Here is a 20,319-nt window from a genome sequence, read left to right on the forward strand (position 1 = left end):
AGATTTTCAGCTTTCAGTGATTGTGAAGACAAGTTAACAGGGATAAAAATGTTAAAAAACAAACAAACGATAGTTTCACTATGAAGCTCTTATTGTGTGTTGGATTTTTTTAGGGGTGCAACGATACTCGTATCGATATTGAACCGTTCGATACAGTGCTTTCGGTTCAGTACGCATATGTCGAACAATACAACATTTTGAATTTATTTCATCAACTTTTCTTCTGACGATGCTGTCTGTGTTGAGCGCTCAGTGAATCTGCGTTCGACTACTCCGCCTAGGCTGCACTGTCGAGCGCAGATCCACTGAGCGCTCAACACAGACAGCATAGTCAGAAGGAAGAGCGCAGGGCAAGCTAGCGAGACAGAAGCTAAGCTCTTGTTGCAACATGGCAAATTGAACCTCCCCCACCCTCATTCAGATCTGGCCTTTGGAACTATTTTGGTTTTCATGTGATGTATGACCCTGAAGGTAAGCGCGTCATGGACTAAAGTAAAACAGTATGTTGGATGTGCCATGCAATGCTCAATTACATGGGTGGGAGCTAGTGTGTTAGCGCAGTTAGCTCATTAACGTGTTGGCCGTCCAGCCCCATGCACGGGCGATCCGCGGTAGCTCGTTAATGGAGATTTGCCGTGTTGTGGCGTTAACGTCATTTCAGCTTAACGCTGACAGCACTAGTGGGAACACGACGAGTATGACTGCACATTTACGCCGACATCATCCTAGTGCAAAGACAAGTGGAAGCAGACAAAAACAACAAGCACGCATGCTACAAACTTTACCCGAGTCATTTAGACAGCCGTTAGCACAGGATTCTCCTTACGGGGACCTGATATATTTAATATGCTGCTGAGAATATAGCCCAGAAGAAGCGTATAGTATAGCTTTTATTTTGGAAAGAGCCATTTCTCTGTAATAAACTCTCTTTTCCAAAGATGAGTGATTCCTCAATCAGATTAATTTTTTTATTACTTTGTTGTTTCAGCAACATTAAATTAAAAAACTTTACGTTTGAGTTAAAATATATATTTCTAATTTTAATAAATGACAAATTAAAAAAGCATGAACATTTTTTTGTGTCGAAAAAATATCGAACCGTGACACCAAAGTATCGAACCGAACCGTGAATTTTGTGTATCGTTGCACCCCTAGGTTTTTTTTGTTATTATTATTGTTTTTTCTTGTTTTTGCCCAAAGTCAATCACAAGTTAATTCACCCCAATCTAAGATGACCTGAAGAGAAAATTCAGGTAAAAAGACACTGAAACAAAACATTTTCGTCTTAATAAAGAAACACTAAGAAATACTTTAACGAAAATTACAATTATGAACACAACAATCAGGATTGTGGTTTTTGCTCTGCTATTAATCCCTCAAGACTTTTTGAGACTGAGATCCTCATCTTGGAGGATATAACATGTAGATATTGACCTTCACTTGAGTAAAAAAGAACCAAAAAATGTTTTTAAATCTACACACATGGCTGGAAAAGCAGCCAACATGCCATTAACCTTATTGTGAGCAATTTCATGTATGAAATATTTTCTTTCTATCGAACTTCATCCACCGAAAAAGAAATGCACAGTTTGGATTTAATAATAACTACAAAGGTGGTAATGAAGGTTATACTGTCAGGTATGATAATGTCAACTCACTCACACAGCAGCTTGAAGCACCAGTAGGCCTTTGCTTGTACCAGCAAGCGGACGTTTTACCAGGTTTTCCCATTTAGGAGGATGCTGGTACTGTACATACTCGCTCACAGTCATGGCCTGTTAGTAAACTGTAAACAGAGTGTCATTTAAACAGCACTTTTCTAGTGTTACTGACAACTCAAAGAACTTTTTGCACTACAGCTGGGACACTTGATTAAAAAGCCCTGTATGTTCCCTGACAGAACAAGTCTACATGAAGGTTAGTTTAGAGCTAAAAGATAAAATTTCTTTTTTTCTCTCCTGTCTCATTATAACCTGTAAGTATTTGATGTGTGTTGGGTATTTAGATTATGAGTGCATATCACCTGATAAATATATATACCCTCAGATAGGTTTATCTTTACATGAGGGCCACATTTTTGCAGTGATGATAAATGAAGCAGAAATGTTTAGCTCTGTCACGTTCTGTTCGCATCAATACTTCTTTTGCTTTTTTGTATTTGTTTTTCATGATAAAGGGCAAATATGTTACAATAAACCCTGCAATATTCTGGAGTGTGTCATGAGGTTATGTGCATTTCTTTGGGGTTTAAGCTCAGATAAAAGATCCAGGATTTTTACTGTTGATACTGTTTGTGAGTCCTAACAAAGTGTTGACTGAGCCGAGTTCCTGAGAGGATTTAATCCACGCTGGTACGCAGAGAGACAAGGCTGCCCTCAAGGTGAGATATGTGTGTGTGTGTGTGTGTGTGTGTGTGTGTGTGTGTGTGTGTGTGTGTAAGGCTCAACCATGGGTTTACCGCCTGTCCTCTGTGGCATGTTTCACACGGGGTCATGTGAGGGTCAGTACTCTGTGTGGAAAGAGACACAGATAGACAGATATTTCTGTTTTAGCTTTAAATATCCTCTGCAACACCGACAACAAACAAACGTAAGAGGGCACAAAAAAACAGACGTGCTGTGGGATGTTTCTTTGCAACAAAAGCTTTAAAGCTTTGTGCATTTCATTGACATATTTCAAAGTCTGGACTTAAAAAAAAGACAAAAATTTAAATGTGTCACTCATGTTATAAACATGCAGGAAATTAGCGTCAGTCCTATTAGTCAGTGTATTAGCAGCTAAAATATGTCATCTGAGTTTTCTTTGTGATTAAAATGTACATACTGTAAGCTATCTTTACTTCATAAATCAAGCTGTGGTTATTCACCCTGAAATTATTTATTATTAAATTTAATTTTATCAAATTAAATAATAACTGAAAATATATTTTACCTCTTTCTTTTTTCTTTTTTCTCTTTTTTTTTTAGAAAAGTATGCTTTCACTTATGAAACCATTTCCTGTTCCCCTGCTCCTCAAAACACTGCTATGATTGGTCCAAATCATATAATTAGTGTAATAAACCGCATATTGCTTCATAGTAGCACTAACCGCACTTGAACTAAATTGTTTTCACAGTGCTAATGATAAAAAAAATTAAATGAACTGCATATTACACTATTAACAAAAACTAAGCCGAATGCAGAGGCGCAGTGTGAAAAACATTAGGGACCTTTACTGCATAAGTAGCATCCAGGGGCTGCTAATCAAATAATTTTAATTAACTGATCATCATCAGTGTGACCACTGCGATGAAAAAAGATGTTTTGGCAGTTTGCTGGTTTGGAGCATTAAGGTGTGTTTTGACATGATGCTGAGGAAGAGGGTAGAGGAAGAAGGACAGTACTCTGGAGTTCATTTTCAAATAATGTCAACTACCTGCATAGAAAAGGAGGGATATGAGTGTCCAAACAAATTTCCCCCAGAGTCAGAAACTACAAAAGCCCAGAAGCTACACCTCAGACTCTACAGGCCTCAATTAAAATCTTATATTTTCATGTTCATGACAATAATAATTAGGAAAAAGATACATCCACTTCTCTCTAAAATATACCAATGACAGCAGGTATGCTGTCCTCACTAAAGTTTGTTGCAGGCAACGTAATTTCAGCTATACAGCTAGCTTAACAATCTTTATTCCCAGCACTTCATCCTCCAAGAAACAGGCCGCTTGTTGTGTTTGGCAGGATTTAATGATGAAAATAAATTCTCTCTCTCTCTTTTTTTTGTAAAACTGTACAAAGAAAAGGAATACAAAATACACAATGAAGACATGTTCCATTACACTGGGAGAATAACATTGTTCTAGCGAAAAACACACGACCACAGATAAAGCATCTGCTGACAAAATACAAGCATCTACCTGCCTCCATATGATTTAACTCAAAACAGCGTCAAAACTTACTAATACACATTAAATGTATAGGAACTTACGGATGAAGCCGATATTGTGGACTTTAACACCAGGATTGCAGAGATTGCCATCAGATTACAAATGCTGTCACTGCAGCAGCTAAAGAGCACACAACTTCCTGTATATCACTTCCTCTACAAAAAAGACATTCTGCTTAGTTACCACTAGGTGGTAGTAACACTTCTTAAACAACTATAATATGTCCGTTCCATGACACTCCCCGCCTGGCATATTAAAGATATGCCACTTTATGCCACAGTCTCAATCCTCTAGCTTGCTGATGAGTCATTGTCCTGTGGTGAAAACAACAAGATTACTTGAGAAACTGGTCTAGAGAAGACCTTCGCTGTCTGGTTCCGTATCACCTTAACTTCAACTTTCCTAACAAGTCCATCTCTGCTGGGAACAACCTTGACAATAATTCCCATAGGCCACTGATTCCTCTTGGCTTGATCGTCCTTGAGCAGAACAATATCTCCTTCTTTGAGATTAGGTTTCTGAGATTGCCATTTGTGCCGACTCTGTAATGTGCTCAAATATTCACGGCGCCACCTAGCCCAGAAGGTATCTGCCAAGGCCTGAACTCTTTTCCACTGATTTTTGAGCAGATCCCCTCTTGAAAACTCACTTACAGTAGGAGAGGGAACACCCCCCTTCTGGGTCAGCAATATGGAAGGTGTTAGAATGAAAGGCGCCTCAGGATCAGTAGAAACTGGTATTAACGGCCTTGCATTGACAATGGCACTCACTTCAGCCATAAAAGTGGTTAAGACCTCATGAGTGAGTTTTACATGTCCAACCTGAAGAAGCATAGAATCTAAAATCCGTCTTGCCACTCCAATCATGCGCTCCCAAGCGCCGCCCATATGAGAGGAGTGAGGTGGGTTGAAAACCCAAGTGCATTTTTGTTGAAGAAGGTAATCCTCTACGCTCTTATTGCCAGGATCCATCTTCAGCTCTTTGAACGCTCCAGTGAAATTGGTCCCACAGTCCGAGCGAAGCTGTTTGGCATGACCCCTGATGGAGAAAAACCTTCGGAGCGCATTTATAAAGCTTGAGGACGTCATTGTTTCAATAACCTCAATATGTATGGCTCGAGTGGCCATACATGTGAAAAGGACAGCCCACCTTTTGTCTTGAGCTTGACCACCTCTGGTACGGCGTATCACCACTTCCCATGGTCCAAAAACATCAAGGCCAACATAGGAAAATGGAGGGTCAGCCTGAAGGCGCTCTGTGGGTAGGTCTGACATTTGTTGCTGCTCGGTTCTTCCTCTTAGTTTCCTGCATGTAACACACTTGTGAATAATACTACTGATGAGACGTTTCCCTCCAACAATCCACAGACCACTGTTGCGAATTGCACCTTCAGTGAAATGCCTGCCCTGGTGCTTTACAGCCTGATGATGATGACAAACAAGCAAGCTTGCTACATGGCTGCGGCTTGGTATTATTAGCGGATGGACTTCACCACTTTCAAGTTGTCCTCGACCAATGCCTCCACCTATTCTTAACATACCTTCGCTGTCGAGAATGGGTCGGAGTTTGTACAGAGTGCTGGTTTTCGGAAGGTCATGTTTCATTTTGATGCATTTCAGTTCTTCTGAATACATTTCTTCTTGCACACATTTTATGATGATCTGTTCTGCTCTGACAATGTCAATGACTGACAGGCCACTTTTGCACATGTGCCATCCAACACACCTTTGATTCTTTGAGGAGTGAGAGAAACACTGAGCAATATGACACAGACGTGCCACAGTCTTACTGAGTGTGGTCCAGGTAGAAAAACGCTGGAAGCGTTTTGAGCCAAGTTTGTCTCTACTAACTTGTGTGGCGAGCGAGATTACCTCAGGACGTACCTCAGCATCAGCATCTGGGTTCACAAGGTCAAATGTTGATCCTTTATCGCCACTGGCAGCTACCTTTGTTTGTTTCATTAGGAATGCTGGTCCTGTTAGCCACGTGGTGTCGGCAAGCTCGGCGGCTGGAACAGAACGTGACCCATGATCAGCCGGATTTAGTTCTGAAGGAATGTAGTTCCACTGATCAGGTCGTGTTGACTGCCGGATGTGCTGCACTCTATTGTTCACATACACATAGAACCTCCTAGTCTCGTTGTGTATGTATCCCAATACAACTCTGCTGTCAGTGTAGAATTTCACTGTCTTGAGATCTAGATCAAGCTCCCTCATTACTAGATCGGCTATCTCAACGGCCATGACAGCAGCACACAACTCCAGTCTTGGGATTGTGAGGCTTGGGTTGGGAGCGAGCTTGGATTTCCCGAAAACAAAGCCCACCTCTTGGAGACCTTGTTCATTCGTTGTCTTAAGATAAGCAACTGCAGATATTGCTTTGACAGAGGCATCACAGAAGACCAATAATTCAGCGTGCTGTGCTTTTGAAACAGAGAAAGAGGCATATGTTCGTGGAACATCCAGGTTTTTTAGTGCTGACAATGATTCATTCCATCTTCTCCAACTTTCTTTTTTAGCCTCAGGGAGTTCTACGTCCCAGTCTGCATTCTCGGTTGTTAGCTCTCTTAGAATCAGTCTCCCTGTCACTGCAACAGGAGCTATGAACCCCAAAGGATCAAACAGACTGTTTACTGTTGACAGGACACCACGGCGTGTAAATGGCTTTTCATTCTCAGGAATACTGAATCCAAAAGTGTCAGTCATTATGTTCCAGCTGACTCCAAGACTGCGTTGGACTGGTAAGTCATCCACAAAGAGGTTAAGGTCTTTTACATTGTCTGCTCTTTGATCTGCAGGAAATGCTTTCAATACTTCTGCTCGATTTGAAGCTATTTTGTGCAGAGTGATGTTAGATGCTGCCAACATCTGCTGTGTTCGACGCAGAACATCAATGGCCTCTGCTGTTGTAGCAAAAGACCGGAGGCCGTCATCTACATAAAAGTCTCTTTCTACGAAGTGCCTCGCATCACTGCCATATTCAACTTCTTGGTGCTCTGCTGCTTTCCTGAGGCCAAAGATTGCCACTGCAGGTGATGGACTGTTTCCGAAAACATGAACACGCATGCGATAATCCACCACATCCTTACTCAGATCGTTATCCTGATACCACAGGAACCTAAGGAAATCCCTGCAGTCCTCACGAACAACGAAACAGTAAAACATCTGCTGAATATCTGCAGTTATGGCTACAGGCTCTTTCCTGAATCTGAGGAGGACACCGATGAGAGTGTTGTTAAGATCTGGTCCAGACAGCAGCACCTCGTTTAGCGAGATTCCATCATACTGAGCACTGGAATCAAATACCACTCTAATCTTGCTTGGTTTTTTGGGATGGTAAACACCAAACGTGGGCAAATACCAGCATTCTGCCCCCTCCTGGAGTGGTGGTGCAAGTTCAGCATGTCCCTTGTCTAACATATTTTGCATGAAGTCTGTGAAATGCATTTTCATTTCGGGCTTCTTATCTAAAGTCTTCCGCAGTGACATCAGACGGTGATGAGCGTAACATCTGTTATTTGGCAGACGTTTACGTGGGTGCCGAAAAGGAAGAGGGGCAACCCAGCTTTTTGTCTCATCCTGGAAGAATTCCTCTTCCATGATCTGTAGGAAGACTGAATCCTCAATGGAGTGTGCTAGCTGGTTGTCATCTTCTGTGGCATTGAAGACTGTTTCCCCAAGATTAGTCACTGTCAATGCATTTTGAATGTCTCTATTGGGTGTGGTTCTCTTTTTCTCATCTTTGCCATTAGGATTTTCTTTCACCTTTATCTTATTCTCACACGTGGCAAAGTGACTTGGTCTGCCATTTTCCAGGATGCAGGTTTTCATAGCACTCACTGTAGTCGTGTTGTGTGCACCTCCTATGCACACCTCTCCAACTATGACCCACCCTAGGTCTAAGCGTTGTGCATATGGGGCGTTTAGTGGACCATTATACTGGTCTCGAACCTTATGCGCTCTTATAATGTCTCTTCCCAATAGAAGAAGAATGTCTGCTTCTGGGTCAAGTGGTGGAATCTTATCTGCCACTCTTTTAAGATGATGGTGGTGACATGCAGCTTCGGGTGTGGGTATCTCTGACCTGTTATTTGGGATATCATTGCACTCTATAAGTGCAGGCAAAGGCATGGTAACTTTCCCGTCCAACGATTCTATCATAAAACTGTGGGCTCTTCTCCCAGATGCTTCTATGACGCCTGCACAGGTTTTCAGTGTGTATGGCATGGTTGCTCCCTTGAGACCAAACATGTCAAAAAACTCAGATCTGGCCAGTGAAACATTACTTTGGTCATCTAAAATGACATACATCTTCTGCCATTGCTCTTGGTGGCCATTTGGATACACATTCACCAGACAGATCTTTGAGCAGGATTTCCCTTGAAACCCATCCCCACATACCTGGGTACATCTGGATGTGACACTCTGTGCCTCTGTGTCCGACCTCTCCCCGCCATTCTCTGTCGAGGAAGTAGGAACTGCATCTGAGCGCGAAGCTGGTCCGGGGTGCAGAGCGGAAATGTGTTTATCACTGTCACATTCCTCGCATTTTACGGTGGCCTCACAAGATTTGGCTTGATGAGTCGTAGAGGCGCAGCAGCGAAAACATATATTGTTTTCTTTTAAGAACCTTTTCCTCTCTTCCAAGAGCAGTTTTCGAAAACCTCTGCATTTTTGAAGAGAATGAGGCTTGTGGTGCATGGGGCATAGCTTCTCTGGATTTCCTAATTTGGGCTCTGAAGCCATGCATATGTTCGTCTTGTGCACGGAGACAGGTCTCGCTTGATTTGACTTCTCTTTTCTGTAAGAATTAGTGAAAAGATCTGGATAGTTAAAACTGGGATCATTTCTCTCTTCAGCCTCTCTGCAGATGAATTCTTTGAAGTAGGAGAAAGGAGGAAAGGCAGCATGATGATCTCTTTTGTATTTGCACCCGTGTGACAGCCACTTGTCTTGGAGATAAAAAGGGAGCTTTTCCACAATTGGCTGCACACCTCTTGATGTATCAAGATAGGCTAGACCTGGCAGGTAACCCTCTCGTTTAGCAACGTCGAGTTCAGTAAGCAAGTCAGCCAGTTCTTGTAGTTTTTGACTCTCTCTGTTGTGGATCTTGGGAAAACTCTCAAGTTTACAAAAGAGAGCTCTTTCTATCACCTCTGGAGCACCATATTTTTTATTTAGTCTTTCCCAGATCATTCTAAGTCCCACATTAGGCTGTCTGATATTCACAGACCGTATTCTGATTGCATGCCCACCAGATTCTTTACCCAGCCATTTGATAAGCAGATCCATTTCTTCACTTGCTGATAGACTCAGACTTTCGATTGTGTTGATGAACGTTTCTCTCCAGGCTTCATAGTGTTCGGGTAAGTCATCAAACTTTGTTAGGCCTGAGGAAACCAGCTGGGATTTAGCAAGGAACTTGGCAAGATCTGTAGATGAGTCATTATTGTGGGAGCTGTTTAGATGTGGTCGATTGTCGGGCAGTACCCTGTGCTGATAGCGCTCATCTTCTTGCTGTGGGAAGTTCATATGGAGTGGCTGAGCATTATTTGGAGGGAAGCTGGCTCCATTGTCGATGAGCTGGGGCTGTGCATTCTGATTGTAGCTTGGAAATGGAGTGGATGTTGGCGGTAAAGTCGAATCATTCTCTACTTTGGGTTCTTGTGGGAATTGATCTTTTGTGTGCTGTGTAACATAGTGATCAGTCCTTTTCAATGCACTCTCTGGCAAGGGCAGAAAGTCAAATTCTTTGTTGTTGGATTCATTCACGTCTCCTGCAGCTGCCTCCAACACCTCAGCTTCAGCTTGGGCAGCCTCAGCTTCTTTCTGTAGACTAATATAATCTATCTTGGCTTCTAGTCTGGCCTTTTCGACTCTCAGTTCGCCTTCCTTTTCCGTGAACGCTAGTCTGGTTTTCGCCGCTTCTGCTTTGGCTCGCGCCCTGGCTGCTTCATAGCTTACTCTGGACCTTGTTGATGAGCGTGAAGAGCGTGACCTCTTTGAGCTGTGGCGTGAATAAATAGACCCCGATTCAACTTCATCTCGTGAGCCTTCAGCTCTATCTTCCTTTAAAGCTTGTGCTGAGGCGCTTGTGGCTTCCATTGCAGTGTGATGCAGACTGACAATCCTTCACTCTTCTTAACTTCCACGTTGAGTGGTCATCCTTTTACTATGCTGTCCTCACTAAAGTTTGTTGCAGGCAACGTAATTTCAGCTATACAGCTAGCTTAACAATCTTTATTCCCAGCACTTCATCCTCCAAGAAACAGGCCGCTTGTTGTGTTTGGCAGGATTTAATGATGAAAATAAATTCTCTCTCTCTCTTTTTTTTGTAAAACTGTACAAAGAAAAGGAATACAAAATACACAATGAAGACATGTTCCATTACACTGGGAGAATAACATTGTTCTAGCGAAAAACACACGACCACAGATAAAGCATCTGCTGACAAAATACAAGCATCTACCTGCCTCCATATGATTTAACTCAAAACAGCGTCAAAACTTACTAATACACATTAAATGTATAGGAACTTACGGATGAAGCCGATATTGTGGACTTTAACACCAGGATTGCAGAGATTGCCATCAGATTACAAATGCTGTCACTGCAGCAGCTAAAGAGCACACAACTTCCTGTATATCACTTCCTCTACAAAAAAGACATTCTGCTTAGTTACCACTAGGTGGTAGTAACACTTCTTAAACAACTATAATATGTCCGTTCCATGACAGCAGGGCTTAGGTTTTAAAAGTTGGATCTTAACAAACCAACTCCTGGAACTCCTGGAATGTCCTTTGAACAAATCACCAAAGTGGAGATGTGTGGCTATAATTCCCAACTCCACGTTTGGGGGAAAAAAAAACCAAACAAACAGCATATCAACAGTCAGCACAGTGTTGGACGTATCTTGAGTTGAGGTTGTCTTCAGCCACATGACCTGGGTAGCCTGCAGCCATTGACTCAACCATGAGCACGTCCAATTACAATAGTATTCTAGAGTCAAACATGAGGTCAGTTAAAGCCCGAGCCATGATCCCAATCACAGCAGCTAATTACAACAGAATGACTGAAAAAGTGAAGAATGAAGGTGTTGCAATGTCCCAGTCAAACTCCAGACCTCTGTGGTGCAAGAGCTGTGACACAACATCTGTCCACAAATAAGAGTGGGCCAGAATTCTTTGACATCAAGGTGAGAGACTGAGAAAGACCTACAGAGAACAGTTACCTCAGGTTATTGCTGTTAATGGTGCATCTGCATGCTACTGAGTCATGAGGTGCACTTACTTTTTCTCATACTGCTTTTTTTTTTTAACCACTTCACACACAGTTAAATTAATAATGACATGGCGTAATCAGTCATGTGTTGGGGTTGTTTTTAAATAATCTCACAACCTGGTGTGAAATAGATTTTTTATTACGTTCTGATATTTAACACCTCAGAATTTTTGTAGCTGCCTGGCATTGTGCGTGACAGCTCACTGGCACATTGTCATTACTAGGACACCTGAATAGTCAACATTAGCAACACCTGCGCTTTTCTTATTATTACAAGTCAAAACAGCTGCTATCAAACCCATTCACAAAGAGGACCTTAACTAAGTGGTAGGTAGTAATGAACTAATTAAGTAAATAGGGAGTCATTTCTCTGAATAACAGTGTTCAAGAGACCTTAACGTCCATATTCCTTTTTTCTCGTGCAGATAATGAGGGACTGCACTTAATTAACACCTGTTAGTCTTACAGAGCATGACAGGTGTGAGCTGCTGTTAAAAACTGCTTTTCACTGGGTAGGAGATGCCCAATATGATTATATTCTATTAGATAATAAAAGTTAATATTTGTGTAATGTTTGTTAAACTAAATATCTTTCCGTCTGAAGCTTTCAGACTTGTCCTAAAACCAATTAAATGACCTAAAGTAGATCTACATGCAGGCTTTTTTTAAATACTGCGACTGAGGTTTTATTACACTGTGACGTTGCACTGTTAAAATCTATGCAGGCACAGAAGCGGAGCTCACGATGGCCCTGTTGATTTTAATTAATGTGACACTTTTTTCAGCGTGAGAGGTATTTGGCAGCGAAGGGTGTTTCTGACTCTCGTGTGAGCGCATTCACACTTAAGAGCACTCACAGACAACTCCTGGCAGCAAATCTCTCTCACACACGGACACAGAGACGTGCACACACACACAATCTCATGATTTAGGGTAATTGCAAATAACAAGTCTTTTGCTCCAGCCTCTATCAATTAAACATCAAATATTCTCCCCCAACAGTTTTGCTGCCAAACACATTCCTCATTCCTTTAATCCCAAAAGCTGAAACTGAGGAAGAGAAAAGACAGAAAGGGAGGAGGGGGAATCAAAGCATGTTAATCGAGCCCCACAGTGCAGTGTGTGTTTATAGGGAGACAGTGCGTGAAAGAAAAATGGAGCTGGAGTAGATGTGCGTATAGTATATTTTCTTCTCCATCTCTTTCTTCCACGCTCTCCAGCTAAGGTTCCTCTCTCATCTCTGCGTCTCTCTCTCTCTCTTTCTCTTGCTCTCACATCACCGTCTGTAATGCACTCTGACAACACACAAATCACTGGAGTGGTTTCCCAGCAACAGGAGGGAGGGTTTGGGGTTTCTGGACCCTGATAGAGCCAAAAACGTCTTCCAGGAGAGGAAATTGATTCAGTGGAAGTCTTGGGGAAAAGAAAATCCTTCAGATCCAGTCAATAATCACCACCAGATAAAAAGGGGGGGAAGGAGGAGGGTATGGGGCGAGTTGGTTGGGATTGATTATGCTTGTTTGGTGTTGCTTGGTACATGCACTGGCAGTAAAAGCAGGAGCTGGGAAACAGCCAACACAACAGCATGACAGTTTGATGAAAGACAGTGTTGTAGGCTTGTTGTCAGCACCCCCTCCTCTCGCTCTTTCTTCCCCCCTTTTTTCTGCTCTTCCTTCTTATAGCAGGAACCATGTTTTCTATCTTCAACCACTCCCTCCAAGGTCACATTCGTGTCTCTTTGCCTCCCCCATCAGACCACTCATGGCAATGGCAGCATTTCTCACCTCTAAATAGCTCAAAGGGTAAGTGAAGTCAAACTGGTGTGCAGGTACGTCCATGTACCACAGGAGATTTTAAATCAAACAGTCAAGCTGTAATTTAATTGCAGGCTTTCAGTTTTAATTGAAGGAGTTTAACAAAAGAAAAAAATGCATTTACAGTTGAGGAATTACATTAAATTTTATACACAGTGCCTCACTTTGGGGGGCTCAAATTTAACTGGGTGTGATTCCATGTTTTCAATTCACATTTGACATCTCTTCACTGGAATTCTTAAAAAAGAATAATGCACCCAGGTCAGAAACACTTATGCACCAGAGAAGACAATTAAAGTGGTTCAATTCAATTTTATTTATACAGCGCCAAATCACCCCAAGGCGCTTTATATTGCAAGCTATACCCTACAATGGTACATACAGAGAAAAACCCAACAGTCATATGACCCCCTATGAGCAAGCACTTTGGTGACAGTGGGAAGGAAGAACTCCCTTTTAACAGGAAGAAACCTCCAGCAGAACCAGGCTGAGGGAGGGGCGGGGCCATATGCTGCGACCGGTTGGCGTGAGAGAACCATTATTATTATTATTATGTCTCCAAGCAAATGAAAATACAGAGGGCTTATAACAAGGTGTAGAGCACCTAGATGGTTACACTGAAGAACAAGAAGGCCAGATTAGACAAGAAAACAAAAGAACCTTAAAGATCCTGCACCGTTCTAGAAAAAGAAAAGACAGTCCATTTCAATATCATTTAAAAAATACTACACTGTTAATGTAAATGCTATGATTAATTAACTATGTTAATCTCTTAAATGTTAAATGGACAACAATAATAAACAGTCAATAAATACAGGATTCAAAGTAAAGGACCACTGTAAATACACACACACACACACACACACACACACACACACACCCATATATATATACATATATATACATCGTTCATAATGGGTTGATTTTTATTTTTCCATATTAAGAAAATATTAGACACTAATCAAACCGTGTTTTAGTTAACAAATAAATGTGAAGTTTCGCGGTATTAAATTTTATTTACTTTAATAAAACCAGTGTCTGGCATGAAGTTCAGTTTGTGTTTGTCTCCATCTAGTGTTTAGTTATAATCCTTACAAAACTGTTTGACTAAACCATGTCGTCTTTTACTATTAAAAAAAGCTTTTAAAGCAATTCTCGACCCAAAAATTCTGTCTGTAGTCTCAAAACATATTTAGCCTTATATGTTTGTATGTTCCCTATTTGTAACTTTGTGTAACTTCTGTCGGTGCTGTGCTTTTTGGAAACCGAATTTCCCAGAGGAACCCACCCGAGGGATTAATAAAGTTTTATCTTATCTTATCTTATCTTATCTTATCTTATCTCTCTATTTCCTCCAAGACAAGTGACCCAATCTAGATGAAACTTTAACTAAACAATGCCTAGGCCACTGTGAGTGCCAACATTTATAAGTTATACGCAAATATTTTTATATAAATTCCTCAATCGTGTACCATTGACAGTTCAGCTGAGCACCAAAGACAATGTCATAGTATAGGATGGAATGTCAGATCACAATGGTGTCTCACAATGTATCATAATAGCATTGTAACTATGTATGTGTGTTTATAATGGTAAAATGGCCTGTATTTGTATAGCGCTTTTCTAGTCCCTAAGGACCCCAAAGCGCTTTACACAACCTGTCATCCACCCATTCACACACACATTCACACACTGGTGATGGCAAGCTACATTGTAGCCACAGTCACCCTGGGGCGCACTGACAGAGGCGAGGCTGCCGGACACTGGCGCCACCGGACCCTCTGACCACCACCAGTAGGCAACGGGTGAAGTGTCTTGTTTCTATATAAAAAAAAATTGGGGTAGTTCAAGACTTTTGCACAATACTGCTATAACTGTTAGATTATTATTTACTTTTTTAATTAACAACAAACAGAATAATTGTGAAAATGGTGAAAAAGCATGTTTGTGGCGCTGATTTGAAAAAACACACTTTTACACTTTTTTCATGGCATCTAAAACCATTTAGTCCACATCTACTGTAGGGATGGGTGTCATTCTATACCTATCATTTAACTTTTTATTGACAATATAGTATGTTCAAGTGAAAATTTTAATGACTTCATGCATTTCTGAACAAATAAAAATGTATAATTATTACATAAAAATATTCACAGGATTCCAGCGGGCCTTTCATTAAATACAGCAACTTTAATGACTGTTGATATTTATTTATATTTTTTTCTCTTCTGTCAAGCTTTCCAAACTAACTTAAATAGCGTCTTCCTCTAAATCATCAGCATGGCCAATTCCTACAAGACTGGTGAATTTGATCAGTTGATCCCTGTTACAGGCTACACACCACTACCTTTCTTTTACTTTGAAGGTCAGTTAGTTGTTTCAGCTAACTGCAGACCAAATTATTGTATTTTTTAAAATTCTTGAAGGAGTAGATCGCATGGATCTCCATGCCTGTCTTGTGTTTTGTTTTATTTTGATAGTCTCGTGTGCTGTGTTCAGTGTTTTGACTTTTGCTTCCCCCTTGTCTCATTATGTCAGATTAGTCCCAGTTGTGTTTCCCTCCCATTCCCATTCCCTCGTTACTCCCATGTGTATTTAAGCCCTGTGTTTTCCACTGCCCCTTGTTGTGTTGTATGCCGTCGTTGCTCCCTGTCTCCACCATGCTCATGACAGTTCCTAGTTTCTTGTTTCAACTTCCTGGTTAGTTTTTGTTAGTGATGGCCAAATGAAGCTTTCTGAAGCATTGAAGCTTGTATTGAAAAATGGTTCATTACTCGAAGCTATTCAACACAATCCTCTCTGGTGACATCTGGTGGGCAAAAATATGAAGAGCAGCTTGAATCCACAAAATAAAACCAACTGCAATGATTGCCCACTCTACAGAGTGGAATTCTGTCTGATATTGGGCTGCTGTTGTGTTGCTTTAAACGTGTATTTGTTGGGGTGACAAAAATGTTGTTTATTTCTTTAATAAATAATTTTGACCAGTAAACTTTCCTTGTTTAAACATGCACCATGGTGTGGTCTTTCTTTGCTTGTGACTTCTTGATGTTGGTAAATACAATAATGAAAAATACCACGTTACATATAATATACATATAATAATGTACAACACATTATGGAGTAGGCTTCTGCTGTGAGGTCCCGCCTCCATGTACTTATGCAGTTAATCGCTAGACGGGTATTTTTATAAATAATTTTACATTAGGGAAATTTTCCTATACATATTTTTGACCTGGGGGTAGAATTGATTGTGAACTAGAAAGGGAAAATGCTTATGAACTTGCAAATTAACGTGATGCATTTAAGGTAACCCTTTCCATTTGTATTTAAGAAGAAAATTAGTTCCACTGTGCGATGGCCGAACCTGTTCCTTTTTGTGGAGATAATTTCTCCTGCCTTAAGGAAAATCCCTTCACATGGCACAGAAGAGGCTGGAGTGCACAGAAACTGGTAGAGATGCAGTTATACAGTCTAACTGGGCCCCACAAAATATCAGCTAAAGAGAATAAATAAATTAAATTGCTGCACATTTTGCAGACTAACAGTTTAAGATTATTTAAAACATAAAATATATATTTTATAACATTAAATATAAAGAGTCAAATAGAAGTCTTTCTAAAGTTATTTAATGATATTTATATTATGAAAAACAGATTTTTGACATTTTAAGTTTTTCCTGTTGTCAGAAAAAATAAACACGCACAAAACAAAAGCAAACAACAAGAACACAAAGCTGGAAAACCCACCCGATTGACCAAAATCAACTCAAAATACTCCCACGCAACAGAAACTCCTCTATTCCTCGCTGGCTCCAAATCTCTCAGTAAAAATATCAGTGGTTTGCTATCTGTCGCCATCAAAACAGTCCACAAATCCCGCGAATGATTCGCTTCCTTTTAAACCATTGAATCAGATACTGAAGCAGTTAGGTTCTAAATGAAGCTTCGGGCGTCACTGATCACGTGACTGTGGCTAAACGAATCAAGCTTCGACACAGTGCTTCTGAAGCAGTGTGTTGATTTTTTTGACACACACACCGGAGCGTCAGCTTCAAGCGGGCCATCACTAGTTTTTGTATTCAATGTCTTAGTTTTCTCCAGCAAATAAAGCTGCCGTTTTGAGTTCAACCTTTTGTTTGAACCCTGCATTCAGGTCCTCGTCCTGCCTGCCACACACCCTCAATTGACATGATAATTTTATTTGAAGAGTTTTAGTCAGGGTTTAGGATTCATCATAACACTGAAACCTCACTAGTGAAGGTTATGCATAATTATCTTACAGTCTAACCAATATTATTAAAATGAATTCAAAGAAATGTGCTCTGCTAGTTTAAATCAACGATAGAATTCATTCCACAGAGTTCCATGTTGAGACCAGAGCTATTTTCATGCTTGTGTGAGACAATATTATTAGAAAACACTGCATACATTTTCACTGATGTGCAGATGATACCAAGTTTTATTTATTAATGAAGTCAAATGATGTAGAGCATTAGTCAGCATAAGTACAGACATGTCTTAATGACATAAAGACCTGGAATATTTTTCTTCTCCTAACTTCAAAGAAAACTAAACTTATTGTACTTCATTCTAAAAATCTTAGAAACATGGTGTCTAACCAGATATTTACTCTAGATTACTTTGGTCTCCAGCAATCCTGGAGTCATTTTTGACCAGGACCTGTCCTTCAACATGCTTATTGAACAAATATGTACGACTGAATTTTTCTTAATCTGGACATTGATGCTATACGATGTATGATTAAAGCCTATGTATTTTAGCATTTTCCCTATTTCCTCCCTGACAAGTCAACCAGCCTTGATGAAACATTAGGGCACTGTGAGCGCCAACATCCATACGCCCGAGGCAGCATCGGTCCGAGTGTCAGGTGAACTGAACTTCGGGTAAGAAGTTATGACCTGCAGTCTATCTGGGTCAGATATAAACAAAGTTTAGGTGGAGTTTATTTTCGTTGTGCTGACTTTTTACAGTCAGTTACAATAAGTCGTACTGCCTATAGCTAGCATGACAGTTTTCACCAGCACTGTATAGCGAACTTTATTTAATTCATAAGGTTAGTTAGTAGAGTTGCCAACCATCCTGTAAAAAGAAGGAATCGTCAGAGAAAATATTCCGTATTTCATATTGAGCTGAAAAGGAACACAGTTTGTCCCGTACTTCAGCTAGAAAGGAAAAAGACACAAAGATGGATTTATTCTGTCATTACGCTGCACAGCTGCCTCTTCTTCTCACATTCTCTCCCCTCTCTCTCCTGTTGCTACTTCAATCATAAAACTGATCAATTGATCAGCTGATCGGCTTTTCTGGCGCAAGTCCCGTCTCTCTTGTTTGTTTATCGCCCACTTTGCACCAGAAAGAGGAAACCGCAGGATGTCGCTCTAAACAACAGCACCAATTAATTTCTAGTATCAGCTGATGTTTGCTGGAGCCACAGCTGTAAAAGCTGCTGGTCATGATATTGGTTTGGTTATCTGGTGAGAAGGAAACATGAAGATGAAACCAGGAGATGTCCTTACTGAATCATCAGAGCTGAACAGGTGATGAAGAAACAGGTTTATCTTTTAGGTGACATGAATGAGTTGAAGGGAAGTTGTGAACTGTTTCTGAGAGACAAATAACACCAGGATCCTTTTCTATGTAGCTGACACCTGGTAACTGTGCAGGGGCGGATCTAGCAAAGTTTTGCCAGGGGGCCAGGTAGGCATTAACAGGGAAAGGGGGGCACAAAGAAATACTTTCTTATTATCATTTAAAATGTCTGTCTGTTATTAAATAATTATCTGAAGCTTACAACCAAAGTTTTTATCTGACGTAAAATGTATAGAAATCATACATATACCAACAAGACTGTACATCACTGTCACAGCAGCGTTTGTTTTCATTCAAAGGCTTTATGGCTTTAATACCTGGTGGGCCGGTCTCTAGTCAAAATGGCCGGGCCGATTTTTTGTCCCAGTGCAGCCCTGGGCACGACATGCAGTGAATTAATCTGAGAAGGTGCATTAAAAAATAAATGGCCGCGCCAGCAGTGCCCCTCCAAATTAGCTCGCATAAACACATTAGTTGTGCTGCTTCTTAATGACGGTATCTTAACTAACAACCCCAACTACCATATTCAACTTGTAATTGGCTAAAAATAACTTAGCCTACTGGTAAGAGGGATGTTGTTAGATTTCCACATTCCGACACTTCAAAAGCTTCAGGAGCTGTCCGCTCAGCACAGCATCAGCACCACGGAAATACACGGATACATCTGTAGACTCGAGACACAATGCATTTTTTTTTGGGAGTTTCAGGAGTATGGACCAATGTTTTATTTTCTGATCAAACCAGAAATCTTTAATGAGCAGCTAGATTTGTCTCGCATTAACTGGCTGAGTTAATGCCAGTTAATGCAACATTGAAGCAGCTGGAATTCACAGCGTGTGCATATTCATGGAGCTGCATTTTCACCTGCTGGACATCACTACTGACAAGTTTAACTGTCTTCAGAACATTGCAGAGGCCTTATTGACAGTGTTTGGCTCTACATGTCTGTGTGAGCAGATTTTCTCTCACATGAGTCCTCGGGTAGCCTCTGAATGCTGGACACTCGGAGACCTGTGTCTCTGAGTGGGAGACCAGAGATCACATTAACATGTGTATCCCTGTATTAACAAACATGCCATATTGGCCCAGTTTATTTTACTTATCATTGTTGTGAGGAGACCATAAATAGCGTTTGTATTTTCTGTCGTACAGTTCATTTGCTGTTATGGAGTTCTTGTTATTGATAAAAAGTGTCTTTTTTTTGTTTCGAAATAGCTGATAACTATTCGCTGATAGCTGCCAACATCTGCGAACAAATATAATTCTATAAAGTGGTTCTATATAGTGTGTAACTATTAATACAGACCGTTTTTAAATTTATTGCTAATGCAATCATATGGCACACTGGCCTCTGAGGAAATTCTAAATGGCACTCGTCATCAGAAAGGTTGCCGACCCCTGGCCTAGGGCAATTTTAAACCAGGGCCTTTGCAAGTGACTCACGAGGTGTAAACCCTGCACACTTACAGTAAGTGACTTTGTGAGTCACTTGCTCAGCCAAGTGAGCTTAACCAGGTCTCTAGCTCATGCATTCATTACTTCTAGGCTGGGTCATTGTATTTCATTATTATTATTATTGTTATTATTATTATTAGGTTTTTTTTTTTAAAGTTTACTAAAAGCTTCTAAATACTGTGCCAAACTGCAGCACAGAGCACCAAGTAGTTGGAGAGCTTTAAGGCCG

Source organism: Aulonocara stuartgranti (assembly GCF_965226115.1).
Source record: "Aulonocara stuartgranti genome assembly, chromosome: 6".
NCBI classification, from domain to species: domain Eukaryota; kingdom Metazoa; phylum Chordata; class Actinopteri; order Cichliformes; family Cichlidae; genus Aulonocara; species Aulonocara stuartgranti.